The sequence below is a fragment of the Tachyglossus aculeatus genome, chromosome 2 (assembly GCF_015852505.1).
Source record: "Tachyglossus aculeatus isolate mTacAcu1 chromosome 2, mTacAcu1.pri, whole genome shotgun sequence".
NCBI classification, from domain to species: domain Eukaryota; kingdom Metazoa; phylum Chordata; class Mammalia; order Monotremata; family Tachyglossidae; genus Tachyglossus; species Tachyglossus aculeatus.
Window position 1 is genome coordinate 152,775,392 of NC_052067.1, and position 22,644 is coordinate 152,798,035.

General features: G+C 41.6%; 1 protein-coding gene across 1 annotated transcript in view; it reads right to left on the reverse strand.

Annotated features, from left to right (window-relative positions):
- ADAMTS20 (ADAM metallopeptidase with thrombospondin type 1 motif 20) overlaps positions 1 to 22,644 on the reverse strand; it is a 231,939-nt gene that overhangs the window by 38,259 nt on the left and 171,036 nt on the right. The window lies entirely within an intron of this gene.

Sequence of the window (22,644 nt, forward strand, 5' to 3'; positions counted from 1 at the left end):
CTTCTTAGGTGACACAGCTTCTGCACATAGTAGACGTTCAACACATATTTTTGATTGATTGATTGATTTGTTACTTGAGAATCATTTTAGTCTAGCCCACTGTATAGGTCCCCACGAGAATATAAAATCCTCGATTGTAAATTCTCCCATCCCAAATTCTTAGTAGAATGCTCTGTACATTGAAGGTGCTCACTGAATACGAATTGCTGTTTGTTTCCCAGGCTGGCAATAGTATTTTGGTTACAAATCATGACACTGGAAAACCTTACTTTTTCAAATTCATGCATAGTTGACCATTACGCTTCAACCAATCATATTTGTAAGTGCTTACTGTGCACTAAGGACTGTACTAAGCACTTGGGAGAATGCAATATTCCAGAGTTGGTAGACACATTCCCTGTCCATAACGAGCTTACAATCTAGAGAGAGTGAGGGAGAATCCCGCCTCGGGCCTGGACCATCCTCCCTCTTCATATCTGACAAACAATTCCTCTCCTTACTTTCAAAGCCTTATTGAAGGCACATCTCCTCTAAGAGGCCTTCCCTGACTAAGCCCTCCTTTACTCTTCTCCCACTCGCTTCTGTATTGCCTTGACTTGCTCCCTTTAGTCATCCCCCTCCCAGCCCCATAGCACTTAAGTACATATCTGTAAGTTTATTTATTTATATTATTGTCTGCCTACCCCTCTAGACTGTAAGCTGTAAATATTCAGAACACGTTTCCCCACTCAAGAAGCTTCAGTGGTTGCCCATCCGCCTCCGCATTAAGCAAAAACTCCTCATCATTGGCTTTAAAGCCACTCATACTTGCTCCTTCATTTATCCTTCCTCCCTTCCCTGTAGTACATATGTATATATCTGTAATTTATTTAATTATTGATTTATATTAATGCCTGTATCCCCCTAGACTTTGAGCTCGTTGGGCAGGCATTGTGTCTGATGTTATATTGTACTATTCCAAGCGCTTAGTACAGTGCTTTGCACACTGTAAGCGCTCAATAAAAACAACTGATTTTAAATGCACAAATATCAGTCAGTAAGTCAATCATATTTATTGAGCACTTACTGTGTGCACAGCACTGTTCTAAGCACTTGGGAGAGTTCATTATAACAATATAAAAGGCACATTCCCTGCCGATAATAATAATGGAAGACAAGGCAGGGAATTGATGGGATTTATTCCTATAACCTGTGGGCAAAAATCAGAAACTCATCCAAATCATTGGTATTAGGGAATCTCTTAAAAGGCAACAAGTTACAATTTCAAAATGGTTGGTGAAGATTTGGAAGCAAGAGAGGGTGTAGCACATATGGCAGAGGAGCCCAGAGGAAATTTGTCTTGCAAAATATACACACACCTAAAAATAGTCCTGTTGAGTTTGCCTAGTGGCTTAGAAATGGGTAGATGTTGGACCGATCAGAACAGTTCAAATAGATGATATAATAATTAAATAATAATAATAGTGATGGTATTTGTTAAGCACCTACTATGTGTCAAGCACTCTTCTAAGTGCTGGGGTAGATACAAGGTAATCAGGTTGTCCCACATGAGGCTCACAGTCTTAATCCCCATTTTAACTTGTACTTCCCAAGCGCTTAGTACTGTGCTCTGCACACAGTAAGCGCTCAATAAATACAATTGATTGATTGATTGATTTTACAGATAACTGAGGCACAGAGAAGTTAAATGACTTGCCCCAAGTCACACAGCTGATAAGTGGTGGAGCCTGAATTAGAACCCATGACCTCTGACTCCCAAGCCCACGCTCTTTCCACTAAGCCATACTGCTTCTCCAAATAAATGGAGAAATTGATCTGAAATTCAGAAAATGTCAAAAGTAGCTCAGAGTTTAAACCATCAGAGAGCTTAGGTATTTCACGTTTCTTGTGCCTGACATCTAATATTAATTTAAAATCATTATTGTGATAATGTGTGTGTGTGTGTGTGTGTGTGTGTGTGTGTGTGTGTGTGTGTTTGTGGGTACACCTGTGTATGTGGGAACCACAGTCCCACAAAGAACAAAAAGGCTGTCCCTTGTTAAGCAGCATGGTTCAGTGGAAAGAGCATGGGCTTTGGAGTCAGAGGTCATGGGTTCGAATCCCAGCTCTGCCACTTGTCAGCTGTGTGACCTTGGGCAAGTCACTTAACTTTTCTGAGCCTCAGTGACCTTATCTGTAAAATGGGGATTAAGACTGTGAGCCCCACGTGGGACAACTTGATCACCTTGTATCCTCCCCAGAGCTTAGAACAGTGCCTTGCACATAGTAAGCGCTTAACAAATGCCATCATTATTATTCTTAATATTTGCATATAGTCTTAATATTTGCATCCTGGCACTGGTTTCTCTTTTGCCTCCTTTTCTCCAGGAGAGCCACTCTTTTCTTCATAGCACTGTGTCATACTAATCAACACTCAGCAGTTTCCTCCCAGTTTTCAGCTGAGATGTAGCACTGTGAGGCTTCGTTTAATTGTGCAACTAAGATGTTGTGCTACTTGCTGTGGTATTTATTAAGCACTTATTATGTGCCTAGCATTGTATTGAGCACAAGCTAGCTCTCTTCCTCCCTTCAAAGCCCTACTGAGAGCTCACCTCCTCCAGGAGGCCTTCCCAGACTGAGCCCCCTCTTTCCTCTCCCCCTCCCCATCCCCCCCGCCCTACCTCCTTCCCCTCCCCAAAGCACCTGTATATATGTTTGTACAGATTTATTACTCTATTTATTTTACTTGTACATATTTACTCTTCTATTTTATTTTGTTAATATGTTTTGTTTTGTTGTCTGTCTCCCCCTTTTAGACTGTGAGCCCGCTTTTGGGTAGGGACCATCTCTATATGTTGCCAACTTCTACTTCCCAAGTGCTTAGTATAGTGCTATGCACACAGTAAGCGTTCAATAAATATGATTGAATGAATGAATGAGTGAGTAGGAGGGAGAAGAGGTGATGAATCACCATTCTACAGATGAGAAACCTGAGGCACAGAGGAGTTTAGGGATGCATCCAAGGTCACACAGCAGTCAAGCGGCAGGGGCAGGATTAGGACCCAGGTCCTCCGACACCCAGACTCGATGCTCTATATTTCATTGTTGGTGAAATAAGAAAAATATGCAGTTTTCTGATTGGGCACAGCCCACTAGTGGAGGAATTTAGTTCAATAAGTGATTTTTTGCAGTCCCCAGAGTTATTATTGGTACAGACAGACACTGCACTTGGCCAAGTAATAATAATAATAATAATGATGGCACTTGTTAAGCGCTTACTATGTGCAAAGCACTGTTCTAAGCGCTGGGAGGGAGGGATATAAGGTGATCAGATTGTCCACATGGGGCTCACAGTCTTCATCCTCATTTTACAGAGGAGGGAACTGAGACTCAGAGAAGTTAAGTGACTTGCCCAAGGTCACACAGCAGATATGTGGCAGAGCCGGTATTAGAACCCATGACTTCTGACTCCCAAGCCTGTGCTCCTTCTGCTGAGCCACACTGCTTCCCTAAATAAATATTTATTTATTTTATTTGTACATATTTAGTCTATTTATTTTATTTTGTTAATATGTTTTCTTCTCTGTCTCCCCCTTCTAGACTGTGAGTCCACTGTTGGGTGGGGACCGTCGCTATATGTTGCCAACTTGTACTTCCCAAGCACTTACTACAGTGCTCTGCACGCAGTAAGCGCTCAATAAATACGATTGAATGAATGAATGAATAAGCACTTATAACCCCAGCCCCACAATACTTACATAAATATTCTTCTTCTCTTTCAGCTCTGGATCCTTTTCTATTGTCCATCTACACCACTTCCTCAGAGAACTCATTTGCTCCCATGGCTTCAACTACTATCTCTACATGGATTTTCCCCAAATCTACCTCTCCAGCTCTGACCTCTCTTGTCTGATACCTTGCATTTTTTCCTGCCTTCAGGATAAATCTACTTTGCTATCATGACGACACCTCAAACTAACATGTACATATCTATTCTATTTATTTAATTTTGTCAGTATGTTTGCTTTTGTTCTCTGTCTCCCCCTTCTAGACTGTGAGCCCGCTGTTGGGTAGGGACTGTCTCTATGTGTTGCTGACTTGTACTTCCCAAGCACTTAGTACAGTGCTCTGCACACAGTAAGCGCTCAAAAAATATGATTGATTGATTGATTGATTGATTGATGTACAAAGCACAACTTCAGTGTGGCCTAATTGATAGAGAAGGGCCTTAGAGTCAAAAGGACCTGGGTTCTATTCCCAGATCTGCCATGTCTGCTGTGTGACCTTGAGCAAGTCACTTCAATTCTCTGAGCCTCAGTCACCTCAACTGTAAAATGGGGGTTAAGACTGAGCCCCATGTGGGACAGGGACTGTGTCTGACCTGATTATCTTGTATCTACCCCAGCACTTACTACAGTGCCTGGCACGTAGTAAGCACTTGACAAGTAGTGAAGTAGCATGGCTCAGTGGAAAGAGCACAGGCTTTGGAGTCAGACGTCATGGATTCAAATCCTGACTCCACCAATTGTCAGCTGTGCGACCTTGGGCATGTCACTTAACTTTTCTGTGCCTCAGTTACCTCATCTGTAAAATGGGGACTAAGACTGTGAGCTCCCTGTGGGACAACCTGATCACCTTGTAACCTCCCCAGTGCTTAGAACAGTGCTTTGCACATAGTAAGCACTTAATAAATGCCATCATTATTATTATTTATTACATTTATCATATATATATATATATATATATATATACACACATACATACACACATACACATATAAATATATTCCTTTTTCTTCAAATTACGAGCAGGGAGAAAAAAAATGACCTACAAGGATGAATTTAAATTTGTCCAATTTTAAAATTGTTTGCAGGGACGACTGTTATGTTTTAAATACTTTTTGAGCACAGATAGGTGTTCAGATATAGGACTGCCAAGAATCTACGTCACCATATGGTCTTTGAGAGCAGCAATCGGGTCTACCAAATCTATTATATTGTATTTTCTCAAGCACTTAATACAGTACTCTTCATACAGTATGTGCTCAGTAAATGTCACTGATCGTTTGAAACCTCAAAAAAACCATGCTTGGATTCACAGATTCTTCATTTGGAATAACATGGATCTGCATTTTGGCCTGAAAGGAGTTGAGATTAATTTTTGCCTAGGGAGGCCTTGCTAAGGTAAAGCTATTTAGATACATTGGGCAGGCCTACAAAAATGAATTCCAGGAACTTAAGCGAGATTTATCATTTAATACTTAAATGTTTTTGCAAACAATGATTTTTACTAGGGAGGATTCTGAAAAGGTTACAAAAGTGTAGCAGAAAAAATGTGGAGTCAACTCGTAGAAGAAATAGTGAAAGATGGATTGTTTCAAAGTTTTTTAATGAGATACTTGGAAATGAAGTTGAAAAAAGAGCACACACATCATGTCATGTGTGTCAAACTTAGGAAAGTGTGTTTTAAAATAAAAAGTCATAAAAAATGTTCCATCTCCCAGAATATACCTAGAATATTAAAAACAGATTTAAAAAATTAATGAATGTCTGGGCCGAGCCACGGTAAAGATGTTTCGCTCTTGGACTAATTGGAAGGTACAGATTAGGCTGTGGTGAAATATTACATGGCCCACTGTGGGTCAACCTCAACATATTGTTTCCATGTTTCATCGTGTTGAACTTTAACATGAAATAAAAATCAATAGCAAGATACTAAAACACAAATCCATGTTCCTTTTCAATGACTTGAAAATGAGACTAATGCTTAAACCTACAAAAATCACCTGAAATTTACTCAATTTCCCTTTATATTATTTTCAAACGGTTGTCCAATTTACTTCAGGTATCCTCATTTCAGTCAATCAATAGTATTTGAGTGTTACCGTTTGGGGAAAGGAACTTGTCTACCTACTCTATTCTACTGTGCTCTCCCAAGTGCTTAGTACAATGCTCTACACCCATGAATTTCTGACTTTCAAGCCTGTGCTCTGTCCACTAAGCTATGCTGCTTACTCTCTCTACACTGGAAACTCAATATGGGGAGGGACTGTCTCTGCCAATTCTGTTGTATTATACTGTCCCAAGACCTGAGTACAACACACTTCACATAGTAAGCACTCAATAAATATCACTGATTGATTGATCTATCAAACTGATTGTTCAAATTGATTGAAAAACTTCTCACCCTGGGTTTCAAGGCTGTCCATCCCCTCGCCCCCTCCTACCTCACCTCCCTTCTCTCCTTCTCCAGCCCAGACCGCACCCTCCGCTCCTCTGCCGCTAATCTCCTCCCTGTGCCTCATTCTTGCCTATCCCACCATCGATACCCGGCCCACGTCCTCCCCCTGGCCCGGAATGCCCTCCTTCTGCCCATCCACCAAACTATCTCTCTTCCTCCCTTCAAAGCCCTCCTGAGAGCTCACCTCCTCCAAAAGGCCTTCCCAGACTGAGCCCCCTTTTCCCTCTCCTCCTCCCCATCCCCCCTGCCCTACCTCCTTCCCCCCCCACAGCACTTATATATTTGTACAGATTTATTACTCCATTTATTTTACTTGTACATATTTATTATTCTATTTATTTGTTAATGATGTGCATATAGCTTTAATTCTATTTGTTCTGACGACTTTGACACCTGTCTACAAGTTTTGTTTTGTTGTCTGTCTCCCCGGTCTAGACTGTGAGCCCGCTGTTGGGTAGGGACCGTCTCTATATGTTGCCAACTTGTACTTCCCAAGAGCTTAGTACAGTGCTCTGCACACAGTAAGTGCTCAATAAATACGATTGAATGAATGAATGAATGAATTGATGGTGCTGGGCTTGATGCAGGATAATGTGGTTTAGTGCAGTGCTTTGCACATAGTAAACAGCTTGAGGAGAAGCAGTGGGTTTAGTGGAAAGAGCACAGGCTTGGGAGTTAGAGGACCTGGGTTCTAATCCCAGCTCCCCAACTTGTCTGCTGTGTGATCTTGGCCAAACCGCTTCACTTCTCTGTGCCTCAGTTACCTCATCTGTAAAATGGGGATTAAGCCCCACTTGTGACAACCTGATTACCTAGTATCTATCACAGCACTTAGAACAGTGCTTGGCACAAAGTAAGCACTTAACAAATACCATAATTACTATTATTATTATTTAAAGCACTCAGTAAATACAATTGAATGAAGGTGGTTGGACACAATGCCTGTCCCACAAGGGACCGCAAAAACTACTTTGTCACTGAGGGTCCTCAAACTAGCTGGGTGACTTCTGTGCCCTAGTGGATAGAGCCCAGGCCTGGGAATCGGAGGTAGCTGGATTCTAACCCCAGCTTCGCCACCTGTCCCCTGCAGGTAAGTCATTTCACTTCTCTGTGCCTCAGTTACCTCATCTGTAACATGGGGCTTAAGACTGAGAGCCCCATTTGGGACATGGACTGTGTACAACCTGATTAGCAAGTATTTGCCCAGCGCTTAGTACAGTATCTGGCACATAGTAAGCACTTAGCAAATACCATTAAAAAATAGTCTCCTAACGAACATCTCTCCTCAATAACCTTCACTGGTTTAGCATTTCTCTCCACATTAAGTAAAAGCTCATCACAATTAGCTTCAAAACTCTCTAATCAATCAATCAATCATATTTATCACATAGCCCCCTTCTAGACTGTGAGCCCCCTTCTAGACTGTGAGCCCGCTGTTGGGTAGGGACTGTCTCTATGTGTTGCTGACTTGTACTTCCCAAGTGCTTAGTACAGTGCTCTGCACACAGTAAGCGCTCAATAAATACGATTGATTGATTGATTGATTAATTGTGTGCTTACTGCGTGCAGAGCATTGTACTGGGGAGAGTGCAACACAACAATATAACTGGCACATTCCAAACTCTCCAATTTACACATCTACCCTCTTTACCTGTAATTCCTCTGCTCACTCTCACTGTTCCCCCATGTTGTCCTTCTAAAGGACGTCTGGCTCTCTCATGCATTTTTTATCATATTTGTTAAGTGCTTACTTGGACTCGGGAGGACTAATTCTCTGGAGAAGACATTAATGCTAGGAAAAGTCCAAGGGAAACGTGGAAGAGGCGGACCAGCATCTGGATGGATAGAGACCATAACAACGATAACGGAAGAACCATTATTAAGGTTGTGGATAACGGCAGAGGACAGGACGTTCTGGAGAAAGTATATCCACGGAGTCGCTAAGAATCAGAAACGACTCGACGGCACTTAATAATAATAATAATAATAAGCGCTTACTATGTGCCAGGCACTGTTCTAAGTGCTGGGGTAGATATACAGTAATGTTGGAACACAGTTCATGTCCCACACGGGGCTCACGGTCTTAATCCCCATTTTTCAGATGAGGTAACTGAGGCACAGAGAATTTAAGTGACTTTACCAAGATCACAGAGCAGACCAGTTGTGGAGCTGGGACTAGAACCCATGTCCTTCCAACTTCCAGGCCCGTGCTCTATCCACTAGGCTATACCACTTCTCAACTCTCATCTCTACTACCATTCCCTTGCTCACAGTATATTCTCCCAACCTGAAATGTCCTCCCCATGGCCCGGAATGCCCTCCCTCTGCACATCCGCCAAGCTAGCTCTCTTCCTCCCTTCAAAGCCCTACTGAGAGCTCACCTCCTCCAGGAGGCCTTCCCAGACTGAGCCCCCTTTTCCCTCTCCTCCTCCCCATGCCCCCCCCACCTCCTTCCCCTCCCCACAGCACCTGTATATGTTTGTACAGATTTATTATTCTATTTCTTTTACTTGCACATATTTACTATTCTATTTATTTTGTTAATGATGTGCATCTAGCTTTATGTCTATTTATTCTGATGACTTGACACCTGTCCACATGTTTTGTTTTGTTGTCTGTCTCCCCCTTCTAGACTGTGAGCCCGTTGTTGGGTAGGGACTGTCTCTATATATTGTCAACTTGTACTTCCCAAGCGCTTAGTACAGTGCTCTGCACATAGTAAGCATCAATAAATACAATTGAATGAATGAATGAATGAATGAAATGTCCTAAAATCCAACTTCCTCCAACAAGCCTTGGCCATTTGATTTTCCAGCATTCCAAATAGTATAAGTCCACCAGCAATCTTCTGCACTTTCTTTTTACTCTCCTTAGTACTTCGTGTACATACATTTAAATCAATTTTACACTCCAATGTTAATTCCAATAACTCCATTGGTAAGTGCTTTTAGTACTACCTACCCTGTTACAGTCCAAGCTTCTTGTGTGCAGGGTATTTGTCACTTCTTTCTGTCGTACTTTCCATACTTAGTAAGATTCATTGCACCCAGTGGGTCTCAGTAAATACCATTTATGGTAATAGTAACATTTATTAAAAATTTACTGTGTGCCAAGCACTCTACTTAGCACTGCGAGAAAACACACAGGTGGGAATTAAACAAGATTCTTGGGCTCATGAGGCTAATACTATCATTCCTTAATACAGAAAACAGTGACTTTCTGGCTATGAATTCAAAGGCAGAGTGAAGTGTTGAACAATTATCTGGTTAATTTGATTAATCAATTGTATTTAATAATAATGACAATAATGATGGCATTTGTTAAGTGCTTACTATGTGAAAAGCACTGTTCTAAGCATTGGGGTAGACACAATAATAATAATAATAATAATGGCATTTATTAAGTGCTTACTATGTGCAAAGCACTCTTCTAAGCACTGGGGAGGTTACAAGGTGATCAGGTTGTCCCATGGGGGGCTCACAGTCTTCATCCTTATTTTACAGATGAGGTAACTGAGGTCCAGAGAAGTGAAGTGACTTACCCAAAGTCACACAGCTTATAATTGGCGGAGCTGGGATTTGAACCCATGACCTCAGACTCCAAAGCCCATGCTCTTTTCCACTGAGCCACGTCGCTTCCCCAGCCACGCTGCTTCCCCGCCACGCAGGGCTCACAGTTTTAGTCCCCATTTTACAGATGAGGGACTGAGGCCCAGAGAAGTTAAGTGGCTTGCCCGAGGTCACACAGCTGACAAGTGGCGGAGCCAGGATTTGAACCCATGACCTCTGACTCCCAAACCCACGCTCTTTCCACTGAGCCAGGCTGCTTCCCTTTACTGAACACTTCCTCTGTGCAGAGGATTGTACTCCTAAGTACTTGAGAGAGAACGATACAACAGAGCTTACAGTCTAGAGGGGGGAGTTTGATGAATATTAATAGCCAAACTGTATGATTCAACCCCACAAAATTCATTTTTCCTGAATCGCAGTGAGAGTTTGAAAGCTCCCAGCCCCTTTATGCCTAAGGCGTAAGTGGGATCTGTGCCAACAGGAAACTGGAAGGAGAATAAAGTGGCTTAGTGGATACCATTTGACTGCTGTGTGACCTTTGGCAGTTTACTTAACTTCTCTGTACCTCAGTTCCCTCATATGTAGAATGGAGGTTCAGAAGTAGGGTGGTTTAGTGAATAGAGCATGAGCCTGAGAGTTAGGAAGTTCTAGGTTCTAATTCCGGCCCTGCCACTTCTTTGTTGTGAGCAGCGTGGTTTAGTGGAAAGAGCACAGGCTTGGGAGTCAGAGGTTGTGGGTTCTAATCCTGACTCCACCACTGTGTCACTTTGGGCAAGTCACTTAACTTCCCTGGGCCTCAGTTACCTCATCTGTAAAATGGGGATTAAGACTGTGACCTCCACGTGGGACAACCTGATTACCTTGTATGTACCCCAGCAGTTAGAACAGTGCTTGGCACCTAGGAAGCGCTTAACAAGTACCATCATTTTTTTTTATTATTATTAAGTCACTTCACATCTCTGGGCCTCAGTTACTTCATCTGTAAATTGGGGATTAAAAGTGAGAGCCCAGTGTGGGAAAGGATTTGATTAAGGATTTGATTTGATACAACTTGACTAAGTTGTACTTACCTTAGGGCTTAGAACAGTGCTTGGTACATAGTAAGCGCTTAACAACCTTGGCTTCACTGACTATGTCCTCTCATCATCATCATCACCATCAATCGTATTTCTTGAGTGCTTACTATGTGCAGAGCACTGTACTAAGCGCTTGGGAAGTACAAATTGGCAACATATAGAGACGGTCCCTACCCAACAGTGGGCTCACAGTCTAAAAGGGGGAGACAGAGAACAAAACCAAACATACTAACAAAATAAAATAAATAGAATAGATATGTATCTAGTATCCTAGTCCTCCTCCTATCTCTCTGGCCGATCATCCTCAGTCTCCTTCGCCTCCCATCCCCTAATTGTCGGAGTACCTCAAGGTTCAGTTCTCGGTCCCCTTCTATTCTCCATCTACACTCACTCCCTTGGAGAATTCATTCGCTCCCACAGCTTCAACTATCACCTCTATGCGGATGACACCCAGATCTACATCTCCTCCCCTGTTCTCTCTCTCTCTTCCTCCAGGCTCACATCTCCTCCGGTCTTCAGGACATCTCCCCTTGGATGTCCTCTCGCCACCTCCAATTCAATATGTCCAAGACAGAGCTCCTTATTTTCCCTCCCAAATCCTGTCCTCTCCCTAACTTTCCCATCACTGCGGATGGCACAACCATCCTTTCTGTCTCACAAGCCCACAAACTTGGTGTCATCCTTGACTCCGCTCTCTCATTCACTCCATGTACCCAGTCCATCACCAAGTCCTGCCGGTCTCACCTTCACAACATCGCCAAGATCAACCTTTTCCTCTCTATCCAAACTGCTACCACGTTAGTACAATCCCTCATCTTATCCCGACTGGATTACAGCATCAGCCTCCTTTCTCACCTCCCAACCTCCTGCCTTTCCCTACTTCAGTCCATACTTCACTCTGCCGCTCAGATTATCTTTCTACAGAAATGATCAGGGCATGTCACCCCACTCCTCAAAAATCTCCAGTGGTTACCTACCAACCTCCATATCAAACAAAAACTCCTCACTATTGGCTTCAAACCTCTCCATCACCGTGCCCCTTTTCACCTCACCTCCCTTCTCTCCTTCTTCATCCCAGCAAGCACAGTCTGTTCCTCTGGTGCCAACCTGCTCACTGTGCCTCGTTCTCACCTGTCCTGCCTTCGACCCCTGGCCCATGTCTTACCTTCCCTCCTCAAATTTGCCAAACAATCACTCTTCCCTGCTTCAAAGCCCTACTGAAGCTCACATCCTCCAAGAGGCCTTCCCAGACTAAGCCCTCTTTTCCTCAGGTCTCCCTCCCTTCCATGTCACCTCAACTCGCCCCCTTTGCCCTTCCCTTCCACTCCCCGCCCCACAACGCTTAGGCATATATGTGTATATCTATAATTCTATTTACACATATTAATGCCTGTTTACTTGTTTTGATGCCTGTCTTCTCCTTTCTACACTGTAAGCCCGATGTGGGCAGGGATTGTCTCTCTTTATTGCCAAACTGTACTTTCCAAGTGCTTAGCACACAGGAAGTGCTCAAAGAAATACGACTGAATGAACAAGTATTTAGTCTTTATTATTATTATCGTTATACCTGTTCTCCCTCCTACTTCAACTGTGAGCCTCAGGTGAGAACTGATTATCTTGCCCTGATAATCTCCTTGCTCTACCCCAGCACTTAATACACTGTTAATGTATAATATGCTGTAATCCAGTCGGGATAAAATGAGGGATTGTACTAACGTGGTAGCAGTTTGGATAGAGAGGAAAAGGTGGATCTTGGCATATAGTAAGAACTTAATGAATAACCCAGTTATTATTTTTATTATTATAGAGCCAGGAGGTGGTCAGGAATCCCTGGAAAAATGGTCAGGATTCAGGGCCCTGAATGGATTTCTATATGATGTCCTTTCATTGCACTGCATCCCCAGTTGAGATGTACACAATGTTCATGGGCTTAAGATAGTCATTCTAAGGGTGGAGTGAAGGGAATTAACCTTTTTTTTTTCCACTTCACTGTGGCCAAATAACTGAGGCTCACCCTGGCCCTATTTATGTGGAAAAATGCCTTTAGTTAACCATTTTTCTTTGAATCAATCAGATTTATTATGTGCTTACTGCACACAGAACAGTATACTAAACCCTCTAGACTGAAAGCTTGTTGCGGGCAGGGAATGTGTCTGGTTGTTGTTGTACTCTCAAAAGCACTTAGTTCAGTGCTTTGCACACAGAAAGTGCTCAATAAATACGATTTAATGAATGAATGAATGAAAACCCTCAGGAAAGTACGATCCCCGCTCTCAAGGAATTTACAATTCAGCGGAGGAGACAGACACTAAAATCAATGACAGGTAGGTGAAGCAACCAAATATTATGACATGGACATAAGTGCTTTGGGGTGGGCATATGGACTGAAAGGCACAGATGATATAGTGGGGAGGGAAAACAGGATGGGTTGATGAGAGGTTTGTCAAGGAAGGCTTTTGGAAACAGGAATAATTTGGAACACTTTACATATTTTAGTGCCAAATCCCTCCCAGCCAGATTCAAAAAGAAAAAACAAAACAAAACTGATGAAAGGTTTTCACCTTTAGACAAGAAGGGTGATATATAAAACTCTTACATTTTCCAATCTGCCCACATGGGAAATGCCCTATTTTCAGGAGATCTTGCAAACATATTTCACCTACTAAATGGCAGTTTGTTGCAGTCTAATTACTGACACCGTCTGTGTCAGCCAATAAAAACAAGACTTGGAATCCTTTGGTTTTCTGACAGACACCCGGCACCAAATAGCTGCAGAGAAGCATGTGTCGCTTCCCTTCTCCGTGACTCAACATTTCGTTTTTGACTTGCAAAGAAACCAAGAGGCTAAATATTTGCCTCATCCTACTTTCCTTCGCCCCATGAATGATCTCCCAGAGCAAGACTTCGAAGCAGAGGAGGAGAGGCGGGTGAGGGGGAGAACAAATTCCTCCTCTTTCTGCAGGACCAATCAATCAATCAATCATATTTATTGAGCGCTTACTGTGTGCAGAGCACTGTACTAAGCGCTTGGGAAGTACAAGTTGGCAACATATAGAGACAGTCCCTACCCAACAGTGGGCTCACAGTCTAAAAGGGGGAGACAGAGAACAAAACCAAACATACTAACAAAATAAAATAAATAGAATATAGTATATATTGCAGTATTGCAGACCAGAATTGCAGTACATCCAGAGTGAGGCTCTGACTTCCTCTCCGAGATCCCAGCGGACCCCCTCGGCTTGAGTCGGCTGAGTAATAATAATAATAATGATGGCATTTATTAAGCGCTTGCTATGTGCAAAGCACCGTTCTAAGCGCTGGGGAGGTTACAAGGTGATCAGGTTGTTAATATGTTTTGTTTTGTTCTCCATCTCCCCCTTCTAGACTGTGAGCCCACTGTTGGGTTGGGACCGTCCCTATATGTTGCCAACTTGTACTTCCCAAGCACTTAGTACAGTGCTCTGCACACAGTAAGCGCTCAATAAATACCATTGAATGAATGAATGAATGAATCCACTCCCCTGGAATAGAGCTGAGGAGTCAGATAAGCTCCTTCTGAAGATTCCCGAGAGAGCGGCGTGGGATTGTTTCGTATTTTCCCCAGCAATTGTATGCCTTGGAAAGCTCTCCGAGGCTGCCAGCTACAGGTCCCAGGGCTTTGTGTATAAATGTACAAATTTATTATTCTATTCATTTTATTAAAATCTGTATATATGTTTGTACGTATTTATTACTCTTATTTGTACATATTTATTCTAATTATTTTATTTTGTTCATATGTTTTGTTTTGCTCTCTGTCTCCTCCTTCTAGACTGTGAGCCCACTGTTGGGTGGGGACCATCTCTATATGTTGCCAACGTGTCCTTCCCAAGCGCTTAGTACAGTGCTCTGCACACAGTAAGCGCTCAATAAATACAATTGAATGAATGAATGCATGTGTATATATCTATCATTCTATTGATTCATATTGAAGCAATTGATGCCTGTTTACTTGTTTTGTTTTCTGTCTCCCCCCTTCCAGACTGCGAGCCCATTGTTGGGGAGAGATTGTCTCTGTTGCTGAATTGTACTTTCCAAGCGCTTAGTACAGTGCTGTGCACACAGGAAGCACTCCATAAATACGATTGAATGAATGAATGTTATTGAGAAGCCCCCCTCTATCCTACCTTCCACCACCCTGATGAGAAAGAGAAAGCAACATCAACAAGAAGCCTCCAAAATGATGCAGTAGCTGAAGCTACAGTTGTACTTTAGACTCTGAGCCACGAGAAGCCTGAAATTTTGCTCCTCTGGTCCCAGGCCACTACTGATTTTTTATTTTATGTCTACTTGTCCCTGCCTTTAGAAGCAGCGTGGCTCATTGGAAAGAGCCCGGGCTTTGGAGTCAGAGGTCATGGGTTCAAAGCCCGGCTCCGACAATTATCAGCTGTGTGACTCCGGGCAAGTCACTTAACTTCTCTGGGCCTCAGTTACCTCATCTGTAAAATGGGGATTAAGACTGTGAGCCCCCCATGGGACAACCTGATCACCTTGTAACCTCCCCAGCGCTTAGAACAGTGCTTTGCACATAGTAAGTGCTTAATAAATGCCATTATTATTATTATTATGTTGTTGTTGTTTCAATGTCATATTGCTTCATTGCTCTATGCATCAGCCACCAGTCTCTCTCTCCTCCCCTCAAGGGTCAGGGGCCATCTAATTCCCACTCCCCTTTCCAAGCACTCAATAAATGCTACTACTAGTATTGCTGCTACTATTAATACTACCACTACGTGGCTCAATGGAAAGAGCCCGGGCTTGGGAGCCAGAGGTCATGGGTTCAAATCCCGGCTCCGCCACTTGTCAGCTGTGTGACTTTGAGCAAGTCACTTAACTTTTCTGGGCCTCAGCTACCTCATCTGTAAAATGGGGATTAAGACTGTGAGCCCCACGTGGGACAACCTGATCAATCAATCAATCAATCAATCAATCAATCAATCGTATTTATTGAGCACTTACTATGTGCAGAGCACTGTACTAAGCGCTTGGGAAGTACAAATTGGCAACACATAGAGACAGTCCCTACCCAACAGTGGGCTCACAGTCTAAAAGGGGGAGACAGAGAACAGAACCAAACATACCAACAAAATAAAATAAATAGGATAGAAATGTACAAGTAAAATAAATAAATAAATAAATAGAGTAATAAATATGTACAACCATATATACATATATACAGGTGCTGTGGGGAAGGGAAGGAGGTAAGATGGGGGGATGGAGAGGGGGACGAGGGGGAGAGGAAGGAAGGGGCTCAGTCTGGAATTCCCCCTGGCGCTTAGAACAGTGCTTCACACTGTTCTAATAATGCCATCATTATTATTATTATTATTATTACTACTACTACTACTACTAATAGTATTTGTTAAGCACTTATTATGTGCCAAGCACTGTTCTAAGCACTGGGGGGATACAAGGTGATCAGGTTGTCCCACGGGGGCTCACAGTCTTCACCCCCATTTTACAGATGAGGTAACTGAGGCACAGAGACATTAAGTGACTTGCCCAAAGTCACACAGCTGACAATTGGTGGAGCCAGGATTTGAACCCATGACCTCTGACTCCAAAGCCCGGGCTCCAATGAATAATGATGGTATTTGTTAAGCGCTTACTATGTGCCAGGCACTATACTAAGTGCTAGGGTGGATGCAAGCATACCGTGTTGGACACAGTCCCTGTCCCCCATGGGGCTCACGGTCTCAAGCCCCATTGTACAGATTAGGTAACTGAGGCACAGAGAAGTAATAATTATGACATTTATTAAGCGCTTACTATGTGCAAAGCACTGTTCTAAGCGCTGGGGAGGTTACAAAGTGATCAAGTTGTCCCACGTGGGGTTCACAGTCTTAACCCCCATTTTACAGATGAGGTAACTGAGGCACAGAGAAGTTAAGTAACTTGCCCAAAGTCACACAGCTGAGAATTGGCGGAGCCAGGATTTGAACCCATGAACTGTGACTCCAAAGCCCGGGCTCTTTCCACTGAGCCACGATGCTTCTGTGATTTGCCCAAGGTCACACAGTAGACAAGTGCAGAGCCAGGATTAGAACCCAAGACCTTCTGACTCTATCCACTACACCACGCTGCTTCTTATGATGGTACTACCACCACCAAAAGCCGTCATCATCTAATGGTTTGCAAAAGTAGAAAACAAGTCAGTTCCTCAAGGTTAAGATTTCTCACTGATTTATGCCCGTGGGCAGACTATACTTACTCCTGCTTTCTTTTCCCATTACACAAAAAAGGAATCTCATTTTGGAGATATTCATAAAGGTGCATAGCGATTTTACAGAGCAGTAAAGTCCATGTGATACAGCCATTGAGGCCCTTGCCTCAGGCCTGGGGCTGTAGCTGGGACCATCATTTCCCCATGCAAGATTGAGAATCATTGCCAGAGAACAGAGGGAATATCAATTATTAATTATTATTATGATTATTAATTATTATCTTGTACTTCCCAAGCACTTAGTACAGTGCTCTGCACACAGTAAGCGCTCAATAAATACTATTGAATTAATAAATCAATCCTATTCATTCATCGCTTACTGAAAAAGCATGACGTAATGGAGAGAGCTCAGGCCAGGGAGTTGGAAGGTCGTGGATTCTAATCCTGGCTCTGCCACTTGTCTGCTGTGTGACCTTGGACAAGTCACTTCACTTCTCTGGGCCTCAGTTCCCTCATCTGTAAACTGGGGAATTGAGACGGTTAGCCCCACGTGGGACAGGGAGTGTGTCCAACCCATTCTGTGAGTTCGGACTGTGAGCCCATTGTTGGCTAGGGATCGTCTCTCTCTGTTGCCGAATTGTACTTTCCAGGCGCTTAGTACAGTGCTCTGGACCTAGTAAGTGCTCAATAAATCCAATTGAATTCATTCATTCATTCAATCGCATTTATTGAGTGCTTACTGTATGCAGAGCACTGTATTAAGCGCTTAGCACTGTACTAATTGAATGAATGAATGCATGAATGAATCTGCTTGTATCCACTCCAGTGCTTAGTAGGGTGGCTGGCACATAGTTAAGCGCTTAACAAAGACCATTATTATTATTATTACTGAATACACAGCTCTGTACTAAGAGCTTGGGAGAGTACAATATTACAGAGTTGGTTGACACATTCCTGCCCACAACGTGCTTACAATCTAGAAAAGCAGCAGCAGAAGCAGCATCGCCTAGTAGAGTCTGGGTGTCAGAGGATCTGAGTTCTAATGCTGCCTCTGCCACTTGCCAACTGTGTGACCTTGGTCAAGTCTCTTCTCTGTGCCTCAGCTCCTTCATCTGTAACGTGGGGAATCATCATCATCAATCATATTTATTGAGCAGTTACTGTGTGCAGAGCACTGTACTAAGTGCTTGGGAAGTACAAGAGCACTTGGGAAGTACAAGCAATAGCCTGTGAACTCCATGGGTGACTGGATGATCTTGTATCTATCTCAGTCTTTAGTACAGAGCTGGGCACATAGTGCTTAACAAATACCACTATCATTCTTATTGTTATTATTATTATTATTATTGTCATTGTTGGTATTATTATTAATAAGTAAGGGCATCGGGAGAATCTATCTTTCAGGTCACTTTGGGTTAAATGTCCATACCCTAAATTTTCAGGCTCATCTATTTTTCATCCCTTGAACCATGCAGCGATCATTTCTTGTGGGGCCTTAGAAACATCTGATCAGTCTCTCTCCTGAAAGTAGCCAATTCCGTTTTCAGGTTTTGTACTGAAAGCCGAGGCCAAACTATTTCTGTCTTTCGTTTGACTAAATAACAAACACATTAGGATAACAAAGGCCATCCTGATGTCATACAGCATTTTCTGTAGTTCGGAGTCACATGTTTTAGCTGGTCGTATGTTCAGTGGCAAAGTTATTTTATTACTCTGGTTTAAAGGTGATATCTGAAAAGGTCCCCCAGACTGGAGGAAGTAGCACAGAATTATTAATTTGTAGGCTTTCATTAATTTCTGACAAAGGACCATACACTGTTGTCACTGAGGATTTTCTTTGGAAAATTGCCAATTGGGGTGGAGAAGAGGGTAAATACTCCTGATGGGCTTAGGAGAAGGAGGAAAGTAGGACAGAAGAACACAGCAAAGTCTAGGAATTTACAGTCTTCCATTCTTTCTCTCTAATATTGGGAAATGGCCCTGCTTGGTTACAAGAATGTTCAGTTACATTCAATTCTCCCAAAAGGCATGTTTCCACTACACACTGTGGATTGACCGTTATTGCAAAATTAGGGAATATTCTTCCAATGTCACATGCCTGTCTCGATAGAATGTGATCTGATGCCAGAAGAAACAATTGCATACATTTACGGTGCTTCAATCAGGTCATAAATGCTATAATGCAAGTTTGATTTCATGCGAGGTTCTTCAAGACCGTGATCCCACATATTATAAGAAAACTGCGTGTACTTGATAAGTGATTAAAAGCAGTTATTTCCTTAGTACCTTTCAATAAAAACTGTCAGTGCCTTTTTTTCAATTCGCCAAACTGCTAAATCTTACAGACGCACACATACAAGGAACAGAGGTTCCATAATTTGAGAATTCGTTAATGCCTATGATGTCATGTCACTTTATTTTAAAATACCAGAAATATTGATGATCATAAATGGCACCCTTGCTGGTGAAGACTTTTAATTTTGCACTAGAATCTGGCTGACTGAAAACCAGAGAATATATGTAAACCATTTTAACTGTAATTATAATAAAAATATGAGAAGCAGTGTTGCCTAATGGATAAAGCAGAGGCCTGTTAGTCATAAGGACCTGGGTTATAATCCTGACTCCATCACTTGTCTGCTGTGTGAACTTAGGCAAGTCACTAAACTTCTCTGTGCCTCAGTTTCCTCATCTGTAAAGTGGGGATTAGGACTGTGAGCCTCATGTGGGATAAGTGGCTCTGTTCAACCTGATTACCTTGCTTCTACCCCTGTGCTTAGTACAGTGTCTGGCACATAGCTTAACAAATACCATAAAAAGGGCGATTTCATTCACTTAGGAATATTTCATCCCAAACAAAAAAACCCTAAGGTATGTGAGATATTATTTCAACGCTTATTTGAATTTCCTTCAGACTTTACAAGTTTCATTTTAAAATTCAAAGGTCTAAATCCAAAACAAAAATGAAAACCTGTTGATTTATTACCGTGTTTTTTTGAAAAATCACTGAATATGTTAAGAAAAAGCAGAATTTTACCCACCTTTTAAACAGCTCCATGCCATTCCACAATCTTTTTAACTTAATACATTATTTTTTCTCCTGCTTAACTATGTTTTCAATATTTAACAGAAAACCTAAGACATTTTATAGTTTTAAAATATGAAATTACAGTTTGGCCCAGTTTCTTGCATTTGCTATTTTTTGCAGGCATTATTATTCAACTCCAGTAAAATATACAATGCAAGACAGCATCTATAATTTTTTTTAATAATAATGCAAAGGAATTGAACAGTTTCACCTGAAAAATGTGCCACTGAAATCCTGGAATGAAATTCATTGCAATACAAAGTTCATACACTGATTATACACATTTCTGCACTGGAGGGTTAATTCCACAGTTCTTTGTATATTATGACAATGAATTAAAATGCACCTATTATACACAGCACAAAACAACAGAACATGTCTATAACAAGGGTTAAATACAATTTCACACTGAATAATCACAGCACAATAGCTGAATTAAATTAACAGACACAAATTTAAAATGATTTACTCTTTTTTTTAAACCATGCACGAAAGAAGACAGGGTTATAATACACAATTTTAGAATGCAGCGGAAAAAGTACACATTTATAACATATTGTTGGGATGTTCGTTCTGTTTTCAATACATTATCTGTCAATTTTGTTTAAAAGTAAATTAACTGCAACAAAATAAACCATATTCCATAATGGAGATGTTTCTAATGCCCTATTGAAAGGTTTTGTCTCTGCAGCGGTAAAAACATGTTGGTTTGGTAACAAAATTCCTATGGTTCATTCTAATGTTCAACCAAATACACAGAAGCCCAGAAAATGATACAAAGTTGTACCTGGTTTGAAAATCACGACTTCTGATCCCTTAATCCCTTTTAATTTAAAAGTTTAAATTTAAGGTTAAGTAAAAACATTCTTCATGTAGAATGCAACTGCAGGCACTTAATGGTATATGCTCTGATCTTGAAATTTATAGGAATGCAAATAAGGACTTTTTTAATTGATGCAAAAATCCATTATACTTCAAAACTTCATTTCATTTTTGTTTTTTTACATTTCTTCCATTGTTCAAAGACCAAATTCTTCTGGAATTTATAATTCAAGGAAACATAATGAAACACTAAAGAAACCTTCTACTTTTTCCTCAAAACTTCATAATCTGATCGTTTTTTGTCAAGTACTACTAAAATCTTTTGGAAAAATACCTAATTACAATTTATTACATAAATAATAATACTCAGATTGACCCCGTCAAGCTGAAGTATGTGCCTATGGGCTTAGAATTTTGCATATTTTGTATTATTGAATATTGCCACCTCGGTTAAATTTTGTTTTGGAGTTACAGATTGAAAATCAGGTATATCCCATTTTTGTACAGAGTAGTAAGGTTCAGTTATTATTTTACAAAGATCAGAGATGATTAGCACCAAAGAGGAAGTCATCAAGGCTTCTCTGAAAATATAGGTTTTTAGGAAAATTAGAAATGTATCTAATTAAAAAATATCTAAGCATTAGCACCTCAGAAAAACCACTGAGACCAATTATCTTTCATCCCCTGGTATAATTTACACTGAAGTTCTGTGCACAGAACCAAGTCTCTATTGTTATTTACACGTTAAAAAAAAGAACCTACAGTTAAAAGGATGTATTTTTTTCTTCTCAATCTGGTACGTGCTGAATTCACCGAGTATACCCTACTCCAGTAGCATATTTTGGAACCAAACCTATTCTGCATTAATAAATTATTGGTTTGGTTCAGATCCCAGGGGGCTACTCACGGCTTGGAAATCAATCAATCAATCAATGAATCGTATTTATTGAGTGCTTACTGTGTGCAGAGCACTGTACTAAGCACTTGAAATGTCTCCGTCTTTCCAACCTTATTTGGACTGATCCAGAGTTTGGGGTTCCCTGTTAAAGTAGGGTTGTCCCCAATTCACCCCAGAGAATCCAGGGCTCCTAAGGTGACCCTGACCTTGCCCGAGCTCCAGGAAGGGAAGTAGCAACTGTGTGACCTTGGGCAAGTCACTTAACATCTCTGTGCCTCCATTTCCTCATCTGTAAAATGGGGATTAAATACTTGTTCTCCCTGCTACTTAGACCACGTGAGAAAGGGACTATGCCTGCCCTGATTACCTTCTACTTAACCCAGCGCTCAGAACAGTGTTTGACTCATAATAAGCATTTAACAAATGTTCTAACAAGGGGAAAAATTATCTGGAAATCTCCATATCCTTTTTTTTGCATATTTTTTGCATGGCTATTCTACACTGCTAAAGCACAGAGAAGAATAAGCACGGGCTTGGGAGTCAGAGGTCATGGGTTCAAATTCCGGCTCTGCCAATTGTCAGCTGTGTGACTTTGGGCAAGTCACTTAACTTCTCTGGGCCTCAGTTACCTCATCTGTAAAATGGGGATGAAGACTGTGAGCCCCACGTGGGACACTCTGATCACCTTGTATCCTCCCCAGCGCTTAGAACAGTGCTTTGCACATAGGAAGTGCTTAACAAATGCCATTATTATTATTATTATTAACTCA